At 42.3% G+C, this 18,353-nt stretch overlaps 1 long non-coding RNA gene across 1 annotated transcript in view; it reads left to right on the plus strand.

Annotated features, from left to right (window-relative positions):
• Window positions 1-388: 388 nt before the first annotated feature.
• Window positions 389-18,353, plus strand: part of LOC110193042 (uncharacterized) — a 132,641-nt gene continuing 114,676 nt past the window's right edge. The window contains exons 1-2 of the long non-coding RNA XR_013483539.1: window positions 389-873; window positions 1,329-1,413. This is a non-coding gene — a long non-coding RNA (uncharacterized LOC110193042). The remainder of the gene's footprint in view (window positions 874-1,328; window positions 1,414-18,353) is intronic.

Here is an 18,353-nt window from a genome sequence, read left to right on the forward strand (position 1 = left end):
ATATATAAATCATATACATACATATATGTAGTTAGAACCCAGGGCCTATGACTCCAAATCCATCTCCTTTTCTCCTACTCCAGTTTTTCCCCTCCTCCCCCTTTCTCATTCGGGCGGGGTGGGGGGGGTTTCAAAGACTAGACAGAGAGCCTGGTGGGGCCGGCTAGACTCCGCCCTAGTCCCGAGTCAGTTCAACAGAAGAGTAGAACTAGGCCGGGGGTGAACGGGACTTTGTATCAGGCGCCTACGGAGCGCGGGTAGGGCACGCATCCTGGAGTCCTCCCCAAGGCCACTGCAGTCCCCCACCGGCTCTCCATGTGCTCCCGGGGCCGCGGAGAGCATCTGCCCCGTGGGCCCCTATGGGAGACAGACAGGCCGCCCCCTCCAGGGGGTGGGACTGCCCTGTGCGCAGCTGCAGCCAGCTCCTGTCCGGCCGGAGGGTTTCTGGCCACCTCCGCCTTCTCCTCCTCCCCAGCATCCGCCGCCGCAGCTGCGGCTTTCTCCCCCCCCCCCCGAAGTTGTCCCAGGCTCGGGCTCAGGGCGCCGCTTTTCTGGGTTCTGGTTCGACCCGTCCGAGGCCTTCCCCGCGCACGCGTGTCCGTGTCCCCCGTGGCGGGCTTGGCTGCCCCGAGCACGCCGCTGCAGGCCTCCGGGGCTTGACCATTTCCCTTCAGGTGCTGAGGCCTACCACCTCCCGGGCTCTAGAGCCTGGGGAGGGCGTTCTCGGGCCCCACGTACCTCCCCCGCTGAGCCCCTCTGCTCTGCCCGCAGGCCTGGGCCTTGGGTGGCCGACCTTTGGAGCTGGGAGGGGCCCGGGGCCTTTAGGGGCAAGCTGAGGCGCCGAGAGGAGCCCCAGGTCACTCAGCTAAGCTAGTAAGTCGTAGAGTCGGGGTTTTAGCTCAGGCAGGGCCTCGGGAGCCAGGAGCAGGTGGAGCAGATGCTCGAGGGCCGAGCTCCTCGTGCCTAGGCCGGGGTGGGGGAGGGGATGCAGAGCGCCCTCAACCTCCCTAGCCGCTGGGCCCGGGGCAGGATGGGAGGGGGCCCAACCGAAGCGGATCGTCGAACCTCCCCCCCCCCCCGCCCCGGGTCTCCTCGTGGCTGGGGGAGTGGGGAGTGGTGGTGCTGGAATGGCGGGGTTCACAGCGCTGAGCTCTGGCCCACTGCAGCCCCTACCCCAACCCGGGCCCCCACTCTAGACCAAGCATCAGAAGAATACAAATCCCCCGCCCTCTGGAGCCTTGGGGCTAAGACCCGCCCCCCCCCCCACGAGCGCCCAGTACTCTGGGCTTTTTCCTTGTCCCATTGGTCATCCCTGTTTCCTTCCCCAGGCCCCCCAGCTCTCAGCGAGGCTCAGTCTCTTGCACACCCACTGCTCACCTCGTCGCGTCCCAACACGGAAGACTCAGTTGCTTTGTGAGTATTTTAGGTCGTTTTTCTCAACTCCTCAAGCTCAAAAAAATAAAATTAAAAGCCCCCAAAGAAACACCAGTAAGAGTTTTAAATGAGGACTTATTTCTCATTGATTTGAATGGAATACACTAGTGCTAATAATTATTGTAGTAGTTAACATTCATATAGCGTTTTAAAGGTCTGTAAAGCACTTTACAAGCAGTGGTATCTCAGAAGAGGATTATTAGCAAGATTATCAGACTCTTTCTTCTTCGCAGAGCAGTCTTCTAATTGTGTTCATCCTAGCCCCTTGTTTTTGAGATGCCAAGTGGGCAAGTGTTTTCAGCATATCAGCACCTAAAGGGGCTGACAAGTAACTCTGCAGTTTTAACAACAACAATAGCTAGCATTTATATAGCATCTTAAGGTTTGCGAAGAGCTTTACATGTTGTTATCTTATTTGTTTACAAAATATAACTATGTTATTGGGTTGGGAGAGGTATTTGTATTTCAGATATGCTAGCATAATGGAAGTGGTGGTATTTTCTTGCTAAAAATAATTCCACCTTGGAAGAAATGGTTTTGAAACAACCATAAGTAGTCTCTAACTTCACGAGTTAGTCTTCTGACTTAAAGTGCATAACGGAATAAAATTCATAGGCTAGTGAAGACAAAATGTAGGGAGTAGGAAATGGATATGGAGTTTGGAACTGCATATTTCCCCATAATGAATTTTTTTTTTACCACTTTGAAAGATCCCATGGTTTCTGAGTATTTCTTTCCTTTAATTAAAACCTTTATATTTCTTCTTAAAATTCAATTCATTATCCACTATACCATCTCAGCACACTAAAATGTTCAAGAGTCAATTTTTTTTTAAGTGCAAACAGTTCCAAGGACGTAATTCTATATTCCAGATTACTCAATTTGTTTTCATATTTGAATGCTGGGTCTATATTGATGAAAAACACTGTGTGGAAAAACGGCAGATCTGGTGTTTGGGAGCCATCATTGCAACTGATTTAAATTGCCTTGCTGATCCAGTTGATTGGGCAGAGATCAGTCATGAAGACAGCTGGGAAGAAAAAGGAAAGGCCTTGACCAAGAGCCAGTTAACTTAGGCTTTTAAAAGATGCAGACACATGTAGGTACAGACTTTATAACAACCCATAGTGTGGCCATAGGATTTGGGAGCAGGGCAGGGGAAGAGGAGCTTTCTAGTCACCGATTAAAATTATTTTTATATAAAATAGGCTTAAGCCTTTATGAATATTTTAGGCATCTGGACACCAAGAGAGGTGGCCTTCAGAGTATTTAGTCCAGAAAGTATCTGGATTCCTTATGTCTAGCCAAAGTAGATAGAGTTAGGGGATAGCTGATGGTCATTTAAAAAATCTGATTGCCCTAAATCACACTTCCATAACTTTTCTTGGTTTCGTATCTTTCTTTGACTCGTTTTTTTTTTTCTGTTGCTCACTTTAATTGGTCTTATTAGTTTGATTTTATTTGCATAATTGTGTTCAGCAGTGAAAACAAAGACTGAAGAGCCTTTTCATTATCAAATCCTAATGTCGTTCTTCAGCTATAGTTTCAAGTCCAAAAGTTTTGATTTTCTTTCTTTCTTTCTTTTTTCCTAGAGGAGCAATTAAAACACGTAGGGAGCAAATGTGGCTGTAATTACTGAGGCATACGCTCACAATTTCCTAGTAAGGTGAACTCAGGGTTCCTTCCATCACTGCATTCACAAGTGACTTTTTCTCTTCTTCTGGAGCCTGATAGAACCCAGCTGAGGGCATTAAGTATACACTTTTATCTCCACTGGGATGACATATTAATAAAAGGTATGTCAAGTAATCCTTTATTTCCTTTTTTGCACCACATTTCTGAAACTTGGATGAGGATCAACCGAACTGTTTGAATTTCTTAGGGTGAAAAATGAAAAGAAAAACAAAATCATGATTGGGATGATATAATCAGGAACACTTTAGAAGTCGGTGTCATTTTTGTGTTGGCCTAAACCATAGTTTAGCATGTTGAATGGGGGATTGGCAGGGGAAGAGGGGAGAAGGGGAGCTCAACCTTCTACACGGATTTGGCTCATTACTAAACTTCATAAGCTTCTTATGTTCCAAGAAATTAGTTTGTGCTCCAGTCAAGAATTAGAAGAAATAACCAATTTATAGCAGCCTTAATTAAGTTATTTTTAAATGGAATGCTGTGCATCTTAGAGAAGAATTTCATCTTCATAGATGATAGGAAAATGAGCAGTATTTTAAATGCTGTTGATATTTGTCAAAGCATGAATGACTCACTCTAAACTGGCACTGAAAAGCATAGCTAAGCACTGGAGCCCTCCTGGAAAGGACAAACCTTGCATTAAACACAAACCTGGCATCTAGCTTTCTGGTAATAGTTCAGATGTACAAATCACCTGTGTTCAATTTGGCAGCTAATACTGCTATCTATTAAATTTCCATCTGATTTATCCAGCCATAACTTTCTACAGGGCTACAGTTATAAACTTGATACTAACACATTTTCAGTTAGCAAATGGCCTGCCACAAGTCATTCCACATTGGAACAGTTGTGTTCACGATACAGATCACAAAGTCCTTTGATTTGGGCCATGTTGCTCTTGCTTTGGGCCTTCTCACTAGGAAAAAAAAAGAGCAACATATTTACCCAACAGGGATTTCACTGGGCAAAGTTATTTTCCTCACATCTAGATTTTTTTTAATGTAAAATTGATTTCCGAGATGGATCAAATTTTAACAACAGAAAATGCTTGAAATTCAAGTTCAGCCTGCCTTTCCGCGGTGTCCTCCAAAGTGCAATCCATCCCAGTGTACAATGAAAGCAGTGTAGGGCCATAATTTTAGAGCTCATTGAGTCCAACTGTCTCATTTTGTAGAGCGGGAAACTGAGGCCCAGAGAAGGTAAAAGACTTTCTCAAGTTCACATACATGATTTACTGATGCTGGAGTTAGAACACAAAGACATGAAGGAAGTGTAGTTGAATTTCATTCACACCCACAACACAGTCACTGAAATTTGCCACCTCCCTTAAGGAATAAACCAGCCCCATTCGCCTTCTTTTTCATCCCTTTGGTTGCCTTGGTATCCTCTGATCCTTTACTTCTTCTTCTTGGCCAAACTTGGAAAAGCGTTTTTTTTCAGTAGTACTGCAGTTTGGTTCCTGTACCTCTGAGCACTTCTATGTTCTGACATTCAGAGAGGGCCACAGAAATAAGACTTCTAAAGCTTCGTTACCTTTGGTGGATAGGGAAAGAAAGGACTGGGAAATGTATCCTAGCCCAAATTATTACTGATAAGTCAAGGGGGACCTTGGCTTTGGTTGACATAGAGAGGTGAGGAGAAGAAAGCCACATAAAGATTTCTCTTGTAGTGAATTTCAAGGTGGGGGGAATATCCACATTCCTTCCTTACGCCTACTGAAGTTTTGTTGTAATGACCTCTGCCCCCAATTAAATTCAAAGTTTCTAGCAGTGAAAAAGAAAACCAAAATTAACATTTATCAACTATGCTTCCTGTCAGACAAGTCAGTCATAGTCATTTTTCAGAATGTATATGACAGATAATTTTTTTTTTTTGGTGAGACAGTTGGGGTTAAGTGACTTGCCCAGAGTCACACAGCGAGTTACAGGTCTGAGGCCAGATTTGAACTCAGGTTCCTGACTCCAAGGCCAGAGCTCGCTCTACTGTGTTACCTAGCTGTCCCTGACAGACAATTCTTTTGTGACATCTTCCTGGTAGAATCAACCAGTTGGTTGTCATTTTTAATTTTCTTCTAAATATTTCTTGTGTCCATTTTTGACTGTGAGTAATATGATGTGGTTATGTTCTTCCTTTCCTTTTTCCCATGGCACCCCATCAGAGATAATAAGTTTTTTCCAGTCTAGGGTGTGAACATTATATGAACAAGGGCAGAGAGGAATCTGCATTGTACTGATTTATTTGTAGTAATGAATTTCCTTGTAACTAGATCAACAGAGTATCATTACCAAGAGTCAGCAGTTAGTGCTTAGAAATATTTCCAGGATAATGACTGTTGTAATAGCATTCTCTAAAGCAGTCATTTCTAGGTCCATGTTTCCAGAACTTATCACAGTTGATCTAGCCACCAAAGGGTCGAGAGAAATTGAGTTCTATAGAGCTGCTTTTGTTTGAGTGTTTTTCATTTACAGTAATAAATGCAAAGATCCTGCCTTCCTGTTAATTTTATATAAGCTTAGGGAAATTACTCTAATATCAGTGGTCAAAATGGCCCTTCCTCCCATGGTTATGTATCCTGTGGTGTTCCAGCTGTCCACCTGGGTATCTGATTCTGTGAGGAGGAAGGTACATTTCCTTTGAGTACAAAGCATATGACACTTCAGCATACCCAGAGGAAAGATATATTTTTTGGGAAAAGAAAATAAGAATGTGCAGGTGTGTGTAAAATTCAGTGATAAAGTATGTCGGGGCTAGAGCTGAAATCTTTGGAAAAAGTGTGCCTCAGTTAAAAACATATAGGCAAAATGGGTGGATTTACCGATACAGGCCCCTCTTAACCTTCCTACTGTTCCCTTCCCCCGAAAAAGGGCAGAATGTGTGCTGTTGAAGGACTGTGATATAAATGTATTTTATTTTTCAAATTAAATGTCCATGCAGCTAAGACTGAGGTCTGTGAATTCTGCTATATACACACACACACACACACACACACACACACACACACACACACACATATACACACACACACACACACACACACATATATATATATATATATATATATATGTATATATATATATATATATATATATATATGAAGGTACCTTCCAAACCCAATATTTTAGAGAGATTCAGTTCTTTCATACTTGAATCTAAAAACTAGTTAGGAAGAGAAATAGCATAGTATGATAGACAGAGGGCTGGACTTGATATTGGGAAGACCAGGATTCAAATCCTGCCTCTGACTAGGGAAAAAAATTGCTAACCAACTGTTTAATTCTGCTAGGAAGAAATCTTAGGTCCAGGCCAAAATACAAAAAGCAATAGGGAAGGAAAGCTACTGTACCAAGTACCTTCCTGTTGACTAAGAATTCATCCAAATGCATTAGGAACTTGTATTGCTATTGGCCAAGAAGGATACTGTTATGTAATGTGTTATTTTAGAGGACAATGTAAGACATATTCTTGAAGTAATTCACACTTTGATTTTTTTTTTTGTATCCCCAGCATACAACCCGGTGTGATATGTTCAACAGGTGCTTAATGTTTATTGAATTGAATATTATATATGTGTATACATAATTGGGCAGTACAATGGCAAGTACATTTTTAAAAAGTATAGTTCATTGACATTTTTATTGCTGTTTTTTTCAACATCAGCTACATTTCCCTTTCCCCCTTTTTTAGAGAGCTATTCTTTATTAAAAAAAAAAGAAGGGGTAAAAACCACAGTTCAACAAAAAATGACACATCACAAAAGTCTGATGTCATCTACAGTGTTCTACACCTATAATCTCTCCTCACCTTTGCAAAGAAGGGAGCGGGGAGCTGTCATCTTGAGAGTGAAGCTTGGTTATTATAATTTTGTATCATTCAGTTCCAGTTGTTCAGTTATTGTTATCATTTATGTTTTTCCTGGGTCTGCTTACATTACTTTCTTTCAGTCTGTAAGTTGTCCCATGCTCTATTAACCTTATTCATAATTTCTTACAGTGCAGTAATCTTCCATTTCATTCTTGTACCACAGTTTGTTTATCCATTCCCCAATTGATGGGGCATCTCTTTGGTTTCCAGTTCTTTGCTACCACAAAAAGTGCTGCTATAAATATTTTCATGTCTGTGGGGCTTTACTTTTGTCATTGATTATGTTGGGAAATATTGGCTAGTAGTGAGATTTCTGGGTCAAAGGGTATGGACATTTTGGGTACTTTTATTTGCATTTTTATTCACTTCCACAAATATTTATTAACTGTCTACTTCACATAGAGCACTCTGCAAAATTTAGATAACAGAAGGGGCCCTACCCTCATAAAGCTTACAGTCTAGTAGGTGAAGGATCCAATTAGAATTTACCGGAAATCATAGTGTATTACATTGAACACTTTTCAGAGCTGTCATGTATAAACACATGCTTAGTCCTTTTGCCAAAGGTCCTTTGTGAGCATATAGATTAAATTTTACTTATTAACAAATTAAACGATTTTTAAAAATTTGGATAAACCTTTTGAGTCACAAAGTCTCAAAGATTAAGTAAACACAGGCAGAAAGCATCTAGTAGCTTGTTCTGATTTTTGCGAGATTGTTTTCCACTATGTTCTCAAATGTCATGTCCCAAAGCACAGCTTTAATTTCATTCTCCAGTTTATTTTTCCCATAATGAACTTTTATGAACCTCTGGTCTCATATTTATATATAATATAAGTGCGGAACTGGAGCTCCTAAAAAAAAAAAACACACATACACGCAACCCCAAAAAAACCAAGATTCAATCTGAGATGAACTCTGCCCTGAAAAGCTGGTGGAGCCCATGTGCTAATGTGCATAAAACGAAAACAGAGTTTGGAGCATTTCTCATCTTTCCTCTCTGTTTAGGCTTTGCCTTATCACTGTGCCCCATCATCAAGGCAATCTTTTCTTGCCCACTTTTCCACCCTGCTATCCAGAGGTATTTTTCTGCACTTGGAAGGGCGCTGTGCCTCCTTGGCATCATGTGCTTTCCCTGCTTTGGTATCTAATTAAAAAAAAATGTCTCATTGATGAGTCCTTTTCTTTCTTTCCTTTCTGGCCTTTGTAGGTCAGGAGAAGGCATCAGACCAGTAGTCTAATTTGTCCTGTGACTTGACAAATCACTTTTACTAACTGATGTTGTAATGTAAGAGATAGGATGTTTCCTTGAGGAAATCCTCTCTACCAGTTCACGTTGGCTCCTTCTTTGAAGTGTATCATCTTAGTTGTCTAGAGCAGAGTTGCCAAGCACTTACCCCTCAACCTTGACTCCTGAGTGCATTCTAGAGCAGATTAAAATGTAATTGGGAGGTATTTAGCAAAATCCATAAAAATCCTATGGTATAATCATAGATAGATAATTATGATGCTGTTTTCTAAGTCACCATGCTCCTGCAGGAATCCCTTCTGTACAGTTGAGTGGTCCTCATTTGTCTTTGAGTTGGACACCCTGGCCTGTGGGGTTAAGTGCCTTTTTCTAGGTTACAGATCCCAGTGGTGTGGGGGGATGGGACTTGACCCCAGGTCTGGCTGACTCTCTATGCACTGTGCCATGCAGTCTGTTTTTCATCCCTTAAGGGAGATGGAAATCTCTTCTCTGATCCATTGGTCAGAAAGTGGATTGTCGTAAACCTACGGGAGACGGTGTTCTCTAATGGTTTGTGTTGAGACTTGAGTTTCATCACAGAACTCTACTGTATTTCAAATAGTTCTCTAAATATGGTAGAAACAGTGAATATAGGTAAAAATGTCAATTTCAGACACACAATGTTTTTTATGTCTTAAAAGTATAGTTGTGTTATGAGCCTTCAGGTATACCCAAGTTAATGTTATCTAGGAAATATACTGTATTTTTTGAAGTTATATGTTCATTTACACAATTACTACTTCACAAATTTGACTGAAAATGAAAAATCCTAAATTCTTGAGACTCATGCAAATGCAGATTTGGGGCTGGAGGCATTGTAGGTACATGTATTTAAAGCACTCTGCAAACTCTGAAGTGCTCTGCAAATGTGAACGCTTATTATTATTTATTATCTTGTTATTATTATAGTCCAAATAGCAACAGCATACATTTTGTTTGTATAGTACTTTTAAGATTTCCAAAACCCTTACCATACAACATCTCCTTTGGTCCTACCAATAGCCCTGTAAGTAGACAGCACAAGGATTATTACCATCCCCATTGCACAGACAAGGACATTGAGGCTAAGAGATAAAATGACTTGCCCATGGTCACACAGCTAGGTTTTCTGCCTCCAAGTATACCAGATTGTTCTTATTAGGTTTGCTACAGGTCTGAGTTATCTAAAAGATTTCATTCCTTCCCTCTGCCACATCTTTTTGTTTTTTGTCGGGTTGTCCCCTAAGCCTGGAACATACTCCCCTCCGCATCATTGCATGTTGAAATCCTGTTCTTTCTTTTGTTTTGTTTTTTATTTTTGATAAGGCAATCGGGGTTAAGTGACTTGACCAAGGTCACACAGCTAGTTAAGTGTTAAGTGTCTGAGGCTGGATTTGAACTCAGGTCCTCCTGACTCCAAGGCCAGAGCTCTATTCACTGTGCCACCTAGCTGCCCCATTTTTGTTTTGTTTTGTTTTATATATTTATTAATCCTGTTCTTTCTAAAGGCCCAGTGTTGTTGCCACTTTTAGATGAATCACAGGGTTGTTGGGGTAGGATTTGGGGTAGGATCACCAGAGTGACCAAGACTTATTTTACCTCAAGAAAGAACTGACATTTAGAGGGTGCTGACATGGCAGTTGAGAAACAAGTGATCTCACTGATATGCATCTTCCCTGCAATGGTACTGGTCATAGCACATCTCTGGCTCTCCATCTTGTGTGATCCTTGTCCACATCTGCCTATGAATTTTCCTCAGGGTAGGCCATGGGAGACTTCTCATGTTCTCTGGCCTTGCAGGGATACCAATATGTTGTCCATCACTTAGCCCTGGTTTTTGCCATGTAACCAGCCTGCCTTTTTTCAGTCATACATTTCTTTGATAACATTCTTTACATTGCTCCTGTGTAAATTCGTTGTTTGTAATATGTTGCAACTTGTTGGCATCCACGTGTGTGTGTCTCTACTGACCTTTGGATGATTCTTGACTTCATTTCTTTGGAGATTGTTTGTAGTGTTTCATGCAATGCCACTGGAAGAGTGTTGGTATTTAAAAGATGAGCTTTTGTTTTAGGAAGAAGCTTGGATTCGTTCAAATAACTTTGCAGTTTTCCAAAGGTAATTCTGACGGCTCTCCTGTTCAGTTCTGGGCCCAGCTCATTGTCCAGTGACAGTATCAGTCCAAGATGCACACATGCATGTATATGTGTATTCATGTGTGTGTATAAGCACACACACAGATGAAAATGCTCAATAGGTTGTCTCTTCAGCTGCTTATACACTGAGCAGTAGGCATTCTTCATCCACTGGGTTTTTCCCATTTGGATTATTAGATCAAAATTTTTGGAGCAATTGTGGCTCTCGTTTAGGAGGCTTTACATTGAGACTTGATGTAATTAGCTCAGTGCCATCCATAAACAGCATCTGGAGGACATAATCACCTACATTTGGACCCTAGGCTGGATCTCGTTGACAGTAGCAAACACCTCTGGTAGGTGTATGTCTCTGTTCTACACCCCTCTCGATATGGATGATCGCAGGGTTGTCAAATCTATCTCTGTGTGCACCTTTTGTGGAATCATGTCTGCTTTTGCCATAGACTTAGGAGATGCCTTTTTATAGGAGAGTCATTAAGGCAGCACTTTGATCCACCAATTGAAATGCTATTATGTGGTCAATGCTATTATGTGGTCAACAAAGGCCATCCAGAGTGAGATCTTCTGTTCTGTCCATCTTTCCTTCAGTTGGCAGATGGTGAAGATGTGGTCATTCTCTCGTGAAACTTGCTAGTTATGGCTCTGGCTGGAAGGAAGTTGGGAGTTCATCTGGTCTAATCCTTTTATTTCAGAAGAGGAAACTAAGGGCGTCCAGAGAGGGCAGTGACTTGTCCAAGACAACATAGGCAGTAACAAGCACAGCCATTATTCAAACCCGTGAGCTCTGAGTCCAAATCCAGAGCCATTTCTAGCGTATCAGTCAGCCTTACAGCTGAAAGGGAACTTTTTAATGTGCTTTGGAGTGCCTTGGCCTCGCCACCATCTATGTTTGTCACATTTGCCTTATAATCGGGTAGGCTACTCAAGGGCAGGGCCTTTCATTTTTCATCTTTGTATCTCTAGCACTGAGCCTAGTGTTTTGCACATAATAGGTGCTTGATAAATGTTTGTTAAATCTCATTGACTAAAATATTTGGTACATATTGTACCAGACAGAGAGCACTTAAGTACAGTTCTCTCCTTGATCCCCTGACCTATTGCTAATGTGCCTCCCTTCTTTCTTCCGCTCCCTCAGTAATGACCAGCATCGTCTGCTCTTGGTTTCTTCCTGTAGTGTTGCTGAGGAAGGTACCATAGCTGAGCAGATCTAACCAGATAAGAGGTTATGCTCTTCAGCTCCTCGTGGCTTTTGCTGCTGCTGCTGCTGCTCTTGCTCTGTCCTGCTCCTCCTCATCCTCATTCTTGACTGACCTGCTTTTTCCCCCTCATCCTGCTTCTGGCCCCACAGTCTCCCTGTCCTGCCCTAGTCCCTTCCCTGACCCTTCTACATTTGAGAACTTTCATCTTTCCTACTCCTTGTACCATCCTTCCTTTCCAAAATTAACCCTTCGGTTTTATTTGGAGGAGTGGAAAGAGTGCTGGACTTGGAGGCTAGAGGCCTGGGCTGGAAACCCAACTCTGCTACTTCCTTGCTTTGTGACCCAGGGGAGCCACCTCTCTGAACCTCAGCTGCCTCATCTACAGAATAGAGATAATAAAAGCCCTTACTCCTGCCGTGGGTTTGTGAATTTTTATTGCCTTTGGTATCCTAAGGGACCTTGCTCTTATGTTCATCGCCTTTCCTTCCAGCATTTTCAGTCTCCCATTCTACTTTCTTCCCCTCCAGCCTGTATTTATATACATGCGGAATTCCTTGATGCTGTTAGCTTGGATGAGACCTTTGTCCTGGCATTGAGGATATCCCCTTGAGAAGGGGAGAAGCTCACAACACCTGGGTAGTAGTTGGCCCATTGAGGCCACTTTAAGGAAGCTTGATTGGCCAGGTTTAGAGCACCTTCCTAGCCTATACTCAGATATCTGGGCTGGATTTTAAAACCGGATGTAGGGGCAGCTAGGTGGCTCAGTAGATAGAGCTCCGGCCTTGGAGTCAGTAGGACCTGAGTTCAAATGCGGCTTCAGACACTCGAAACTTACTAGCTGTGTGACCCTGGGCAAGTCACTTAACCCTGATTGCCTCAAAAAAAGGGAGGGATGTAGACACAGAGATGCAGAGAAAAGAGGGAATGCACACAGACTCTTGGACTTGGCCTCCTGGAAGGGAAGCCTCAGGAAAGCTCTGCCAGGGAATTCTGTGGCCTCAGTGATGGTAATAGCAGAGCTGTGAGGCAGGATCAAGGCAGGGCCTAGGCAGGAGCTGTAGGCTCTCAGGCCACCAGCAGCAGAGTGGTAGTGTGACAGAGGGCATCTTAAGCTGATCTGGCCTGAGCAGGAGCTAGAGCCCGGGGGAAAGCAGGGTCAGAGCTGCAATGTGAGGTTGGTTGGGGCAGCCCAGGGCTTTCCGTTATTTGTGTTTGTGCAGATTCTGAAAGTTAGCAGAATGTTAGTAGTTAACTCCTTTCCTGCTTCGGGACATCATAATTCCCAGGTTGCAGAGGTCTTCTTCTTGGGGATGTTGTAGGGTTTATGCTTGTTCAAGTGAAGACACTTCCATCTTTCCAGTCACCCAGGCTTGCAGTCTCACTGTCATCCTTGATTCCTCGTTACCCCACATAGCCAGACCACTGCTGGATCTCATTGTGTGCACCTTCCCATCTCTTGAATACATCCCCTTTTAGTCCACTCATTCACCTACCACCATAGTTCAGGCCTTCATCACCTCTCACCTGGACTATTGAAGTATCTTCCTTACTGGTCTTCCTGCCTCCACTCTCTAATCCATCCTCTGCTTGGCTAACAAAGTGATACTCCTAAAGCACACTTCTGACTGTATAATTCTTCAGCTCAAAAACTGTCAGTGGCTCCCTATTACCTCTAGGATCAAATACAAAATTCTCTAGTTGGCTTTTAAAGACGTTTAAGACCTGATGCCAGCCTATCTTCTGACCTCATACCGTATCCTTCTTCCCATGTTCTGTGATCCATCCATGTCAGGTCTCCATGTGTTTTCACTGGCTCTCCCCCCATGCCTGGAATGTATTCCCTTCTCCCTTCTACCTCATAGAAATTCCTCTCTTTAGACAGCTCAAAAACCACTCTCTGCCGGCTGCTAATTGCTAGTGCCCTCCTTCCCAAACTACTTCGTATTTATTCTGTGTTGATTCTCTTTATTTTTATTCCAAACAGGGATTGTCTTGGTTCTGTCTTTGTATCCTGAGCACTTAGTTCAGCGTTTGGCAAATACTAAGTGCTTAATAAATGCTTATTGATTGAAGTGTAGGTTGTATGACACAGCTTCTGGGACTCTTCCTCTCATTTCAGAGGAACCTAATGTGCAGGGGCCTGTGCTGGGTGACTCAGCTGCTAAGCCTTCCCAGCCTTAACACCCCCTAATTTTCCAAATCAGTGCTCTGTAATTTCTTCCTTCTGCCCATATCTGGCATACCCTTCCCACCTTACAGTTTGATGGTGAGCAAACCAAAATGACCTGAAAGGTGTCTGTTGCCATTAGAGATCACCCCCCAAAATGTTTGACTAACAGTGCACAAGTCTCTTAGAAATTTCGCCTACTGAAATGTGTAAAGGTTCTGGATTTCCAGTGTATTGCCATGTAGTGTATTTGCCCTCCCTCAGTGTGGTAGTAAGTCTCAACAACTTGGGAAGGAAGATCTGGTTCAATAGGACTCCCTCCCCCCAATTTATTATTTTTTTTTCATTCTTTTTAAAAAATGTTGAGTTCTAAATTCTCTCCCTCCTCTCCACCCCTCCCCCATTCACTGAGAAGACAAGCAATGTAACATCAATTATACATTTGAAATCATACAAAACATATTTCCTTACTAGCCATGTCACAAAAAAGCAAGAAAAATAAAGTAAGAAAATTATACTTCAGTTTGTATTCAGAGTTCGCCAGTTCTCTCTATGGAGGTGAAGAACATTTTCCTCATCATGAGTCCTTTGGAATTGGCTTGGATCACTGTATTCATCCAAGTAGCCAAGTCTTTCATAGCTTAGGATCATCACAACATCGCTGTTACTGTGCACGATGATCTCCTGGTTCTTCTCACTTCACTTTGCATCACTTCATATAGAGCTTGCCATGTTTTTCTGAAACCACTCCCTTTGTCATTTTTTTATAGCACAGTAGTGCTCCATCACAATCATATGCCACACTTGTTTAGCCATTCCCCAATTGATGAGTAGTATCCCCTTGATTTCCAGTTCTTTGCCACCACAAAAAGAGTTGCTATGAATATTTTACATACATATGGGGCCTCTTTGGTATACAGACCTAGTAGTGATATTGCTGGCTCAAAAGGTATAGTTCTCTAAATTGTTCTCCAGCGTAGTTGGACCAGTTCACAACTTTACCAACAGCTCACTAGTGTACTTATTTTCCCTCATCCCCTCCAAGCATTTGCCATTTCTCATAGGTGGTACCTTAGAGTTACTTTAATTTGCATTTCTCTAATCAGTAGTGATTTACAGCATTTTTTATGATTATAAATAGTTTTTATTTCCTTCTGTTCATGTGCTTTGACCATTTATCAACTAAGGAATGGGTATTATTTTTATAAATTTGACTTAGTTCCTTATGTATTTGAGGAATGAGGTCTTTATCAGAGAAATTTGCTCTAACATTTTTCGATATTACTTAATTGTCTGTGGTACCTTTTAGAAAAGCGAAGTTTCTCTGATTATCTCTTTGAATTAGGTCTATTTTTGTTTTTGCTTTGTCTGGAATATTTCTTAGATACCCCCTTATATCCCTTTCCTTCCCCCTACCCTTTCCGGAAAGCCATTCCTAATAATAATATTTTATAAAGAAAAATTGAAGAAAAACTCAGCAATTCTGATCAACAGTGTATGCAGTTTTCACCAGCCTTGCACCAGTCCGAGCTCTACCCCTCACCTATGCAAAGGAGCAGGGGGAGGTGTCTTCTCTTATCTCTTTTTAGGGGCCAAGTTTACATTGGTTTTGTGGCCATCGTTCTTTGCACATACATTGTCATAATCATTAGGTATATTGTTTTCCTGGTTTTGCTTACTTCACTTTGAATTAATTCACATAAGGCTTTCTGTACTTCTGTGTTCTTTTTGTTTCTTACAGCACAGTAATATTTCATTACATAAATATACCGTAATGTGTTGATCCATTCTGCAATTAATGGGACACTTACTCATTCTTTGCTACCACAAAAAATGCCGCTATAAATATTTGAGTGTACGTAGAGTTTTTTTTTTTTGTCAATGACTTCTTTGGGGTATAAGCCTGACAGTGGATTCTCTGGGTCAAAGGGTATAGTCACTTGATTTGTGTAATTCCAAATTGCTTTCCAGAGTGGTTTCATCAATTCACAGCTCTAAAAACAATGAGTTAGTGTGCCCCACTTTCCACAACCCCTCCAACATTTATTCCTGTTTTTTGTTGTCTTTGCCTGTTTGCTGGGTATGATGTGAAACCTCAAGATTGTTTTGATGTACACTGCTCTCATTACCAGTGATTTGGAACGTTCTTTCATATGGTTGGTAATAGTTTGCAACTCTTTTGAGGACTGTTCATGCTGTTAGCTTAATTTTTACTGGAGATTACAGATAAATAATTACAAGTTATATGCAAGATGCCTAACCAGTGATAGTGGTGGGGCTAAGAACAAGGGAAATCAGGAAAGACTTCTTGAAGGTGGTGACTTGTGCTGAGCTTTGAAAGAAGCTAAGGGCTCCAAGAGAGATAAAGACAGAGATCATTCTAGTTATGTTGGTGGGGGGATCAGAGTTGGGAAGGATCTCCCAAGCTATGTAGGTACAACTCCTACCTGAAAGGAATCCTCACCATGCCATACTCAGCAACAGAGGGAGAATCCACCTGCCCCTGAGGCAGCCCATTCCACTTTTGGACAGCTCTGGTTGTTAGGAAGGTTTTCCTGGCATTGGGCCCCAATTTCTCTTTCTGAAACTTTCACCTGTAGCTCCTGGTTCCACTTTCTGGGGCCCAGGAGAATGAGCTTAATCTCCCTTCCACAAATATTGGATTATTAGTTTTACCTGATCCTCATGTGGCCTGGATTTAAGTCCCTTTACTACCCAGGTTCCTCTGCTCTGAATACACTTCAGCCTATCAGTGTCCTCCTGAAATCATGACATCCAGAATTGAACCAAGGTGTAGAATGATTTGTCAAAGACTACAGAGGTAATAGTCTTCCAAGGTAGGATTGGAAGCCATTTCCTCTGCTTCCAGGGCCATTGATCTTTTTGCTGTGCCATTTTGCCTCCCGAAACTCTGCTGTGGAAGTTACTAGATTCAGCTCTTGCTGGAAAGGATCTCAGGGTCCGTTTAGTCCAGTCCTCTCATTTCACAGGAGGAGGGAACTATGAAAGCCCCAAGAAGGAAGTTATTTGATCGAGGTTGAAGAAATGGGACTCCTCTTTTAGAATTCCTTGTTGCCATTAATGCCCATTGTTGCAGCTGTGCATGCCAAGATGAGCTTCCCTGTTGCCCTTTGGGTGATCCTGATCCTTAATTCTCCAGACACAGTAGTGTTCCATGACTCACAGCCATACGTCACTGGAAGAATATTGATGCTAAAAAGATGAGTTGTTGTTATTTATTCATCTATCACAGCCTATTCTCATGCATGGGGCTTAGAGAATTGGACTCCATGGGCCTTTGAGGAGGAGAGAATGATGTCAAGGGTGTCACATTCTCACTCAGAATGAAGGCAGGCTGGAATTTTGGCACATTCCCTGCAAAGTCGTGATGTGTTCATAACTAATATCTTCCAGCAGCAGACTCCCCTTTATCAACTCGTTTATGCTTTTATGACGATTTTCCATTGCAGCAAGAGTTGAGATTAGACTGAATACAAGTTTTCCCAAGGGTGGGGGGAGGAGTCTGGGTTTTCCAGCAAGCATTGAACTTGTCTTCTTAATTATGAAAGAATGTGTAATATCAGAGGAATTACTGAGGGACTAAAGTGAGAGAAGCCCCTCCACGTGACAATTCCCATACTCCATGCTGTTCTGTATTAGCCAAGGAATGGTAGGAGCAGTTTGCAGGAGAGGGGATGTTAATGCCAGAGAGTGAAAGTACAGTCCATGAAGAGAAAAAAAAATGTTCTAAAGCCCACTTTGTTTTCTTTCATGCCCACTGAAATGTACAAGTATGTGTGCACACACAGTTCCACCCAGCTGTCATCCAGTGGAAATCATATGGTGAAACAAGAAAGCATTTTAAATTGATTGTGTCACTGTAGCCAAAGGAAAGGATAAAAATGGGTCATTTCCCAGGCTATCCTGGCAAAATCACTTTTCCTCTTAAAATACTTAACTAATGAAATCAAACTTTTCTTTCATTTCCTCTGCCTGTCTCTAGATGATCCTAGAAGTATAGCTGAAAGAGTGCTAGATTTAGAATCACCAGGTCTAAATCCAGATGCCACTTTTCTGTTTATTGTCTGTGCGATCAGGCAAGTTATTTTCTCTCTGTGTGCCTTGGTTTTTCTAATCTGTGAAATGATCTTTAAAGTCCCTTCTAGATCTAAAATCTTCTGCTTCTCAGAGATCCAAAAACTTTGCACTTTCTCCTTTGCCCTAGCTCGTCTCAAGTTGATTAATCAACCAGCGTGTTGAGTGTCTACCATGTTCCAAGCCCAGTGCCAGGCCCTGGGATAGGTGGATTAAGAATTAAGTGCTTGCTATGTGCCAGACAACATATAGTGCTTTGGATGCAATGCGAGCAAGATAGTACCTGCCCTCAAGGAAGAAGACAACACATTAAAGGGACGCAGAAAGGGTTTGGTGCTACCAGCTGGTGGCTGGGAAGTGAGGAGGAATCCTGGTACTGGGCAAGATATCAGAGCCCAGTGCTTATGAAGTGCCTGCTGTGTTTCAGGAATCTTGCTAGGCTTTGGGTACAAATGTGATGAATGAAATAGGTCTGACCTTAA

Source organism: Phascolarctos cinereus, unplaced genomic scaffold (assembly GCF_003287225.1).
Source record: "Phascolarctos cinereus isolate Bilbo 61053 unplaced genomic scaffold, phaCin_HiC Scaffold_8;HRSCAF=390, whole genome shotgun sequence".
In the NCBI taxonomy this organism is placed as follows: domain Eukaryota; kingdom Metazoa; phylum Chordata; class Mammalia; order Diprotodontia; family Phascolarctidae; genus Phascolarctos; species Phascolarctos cinereus.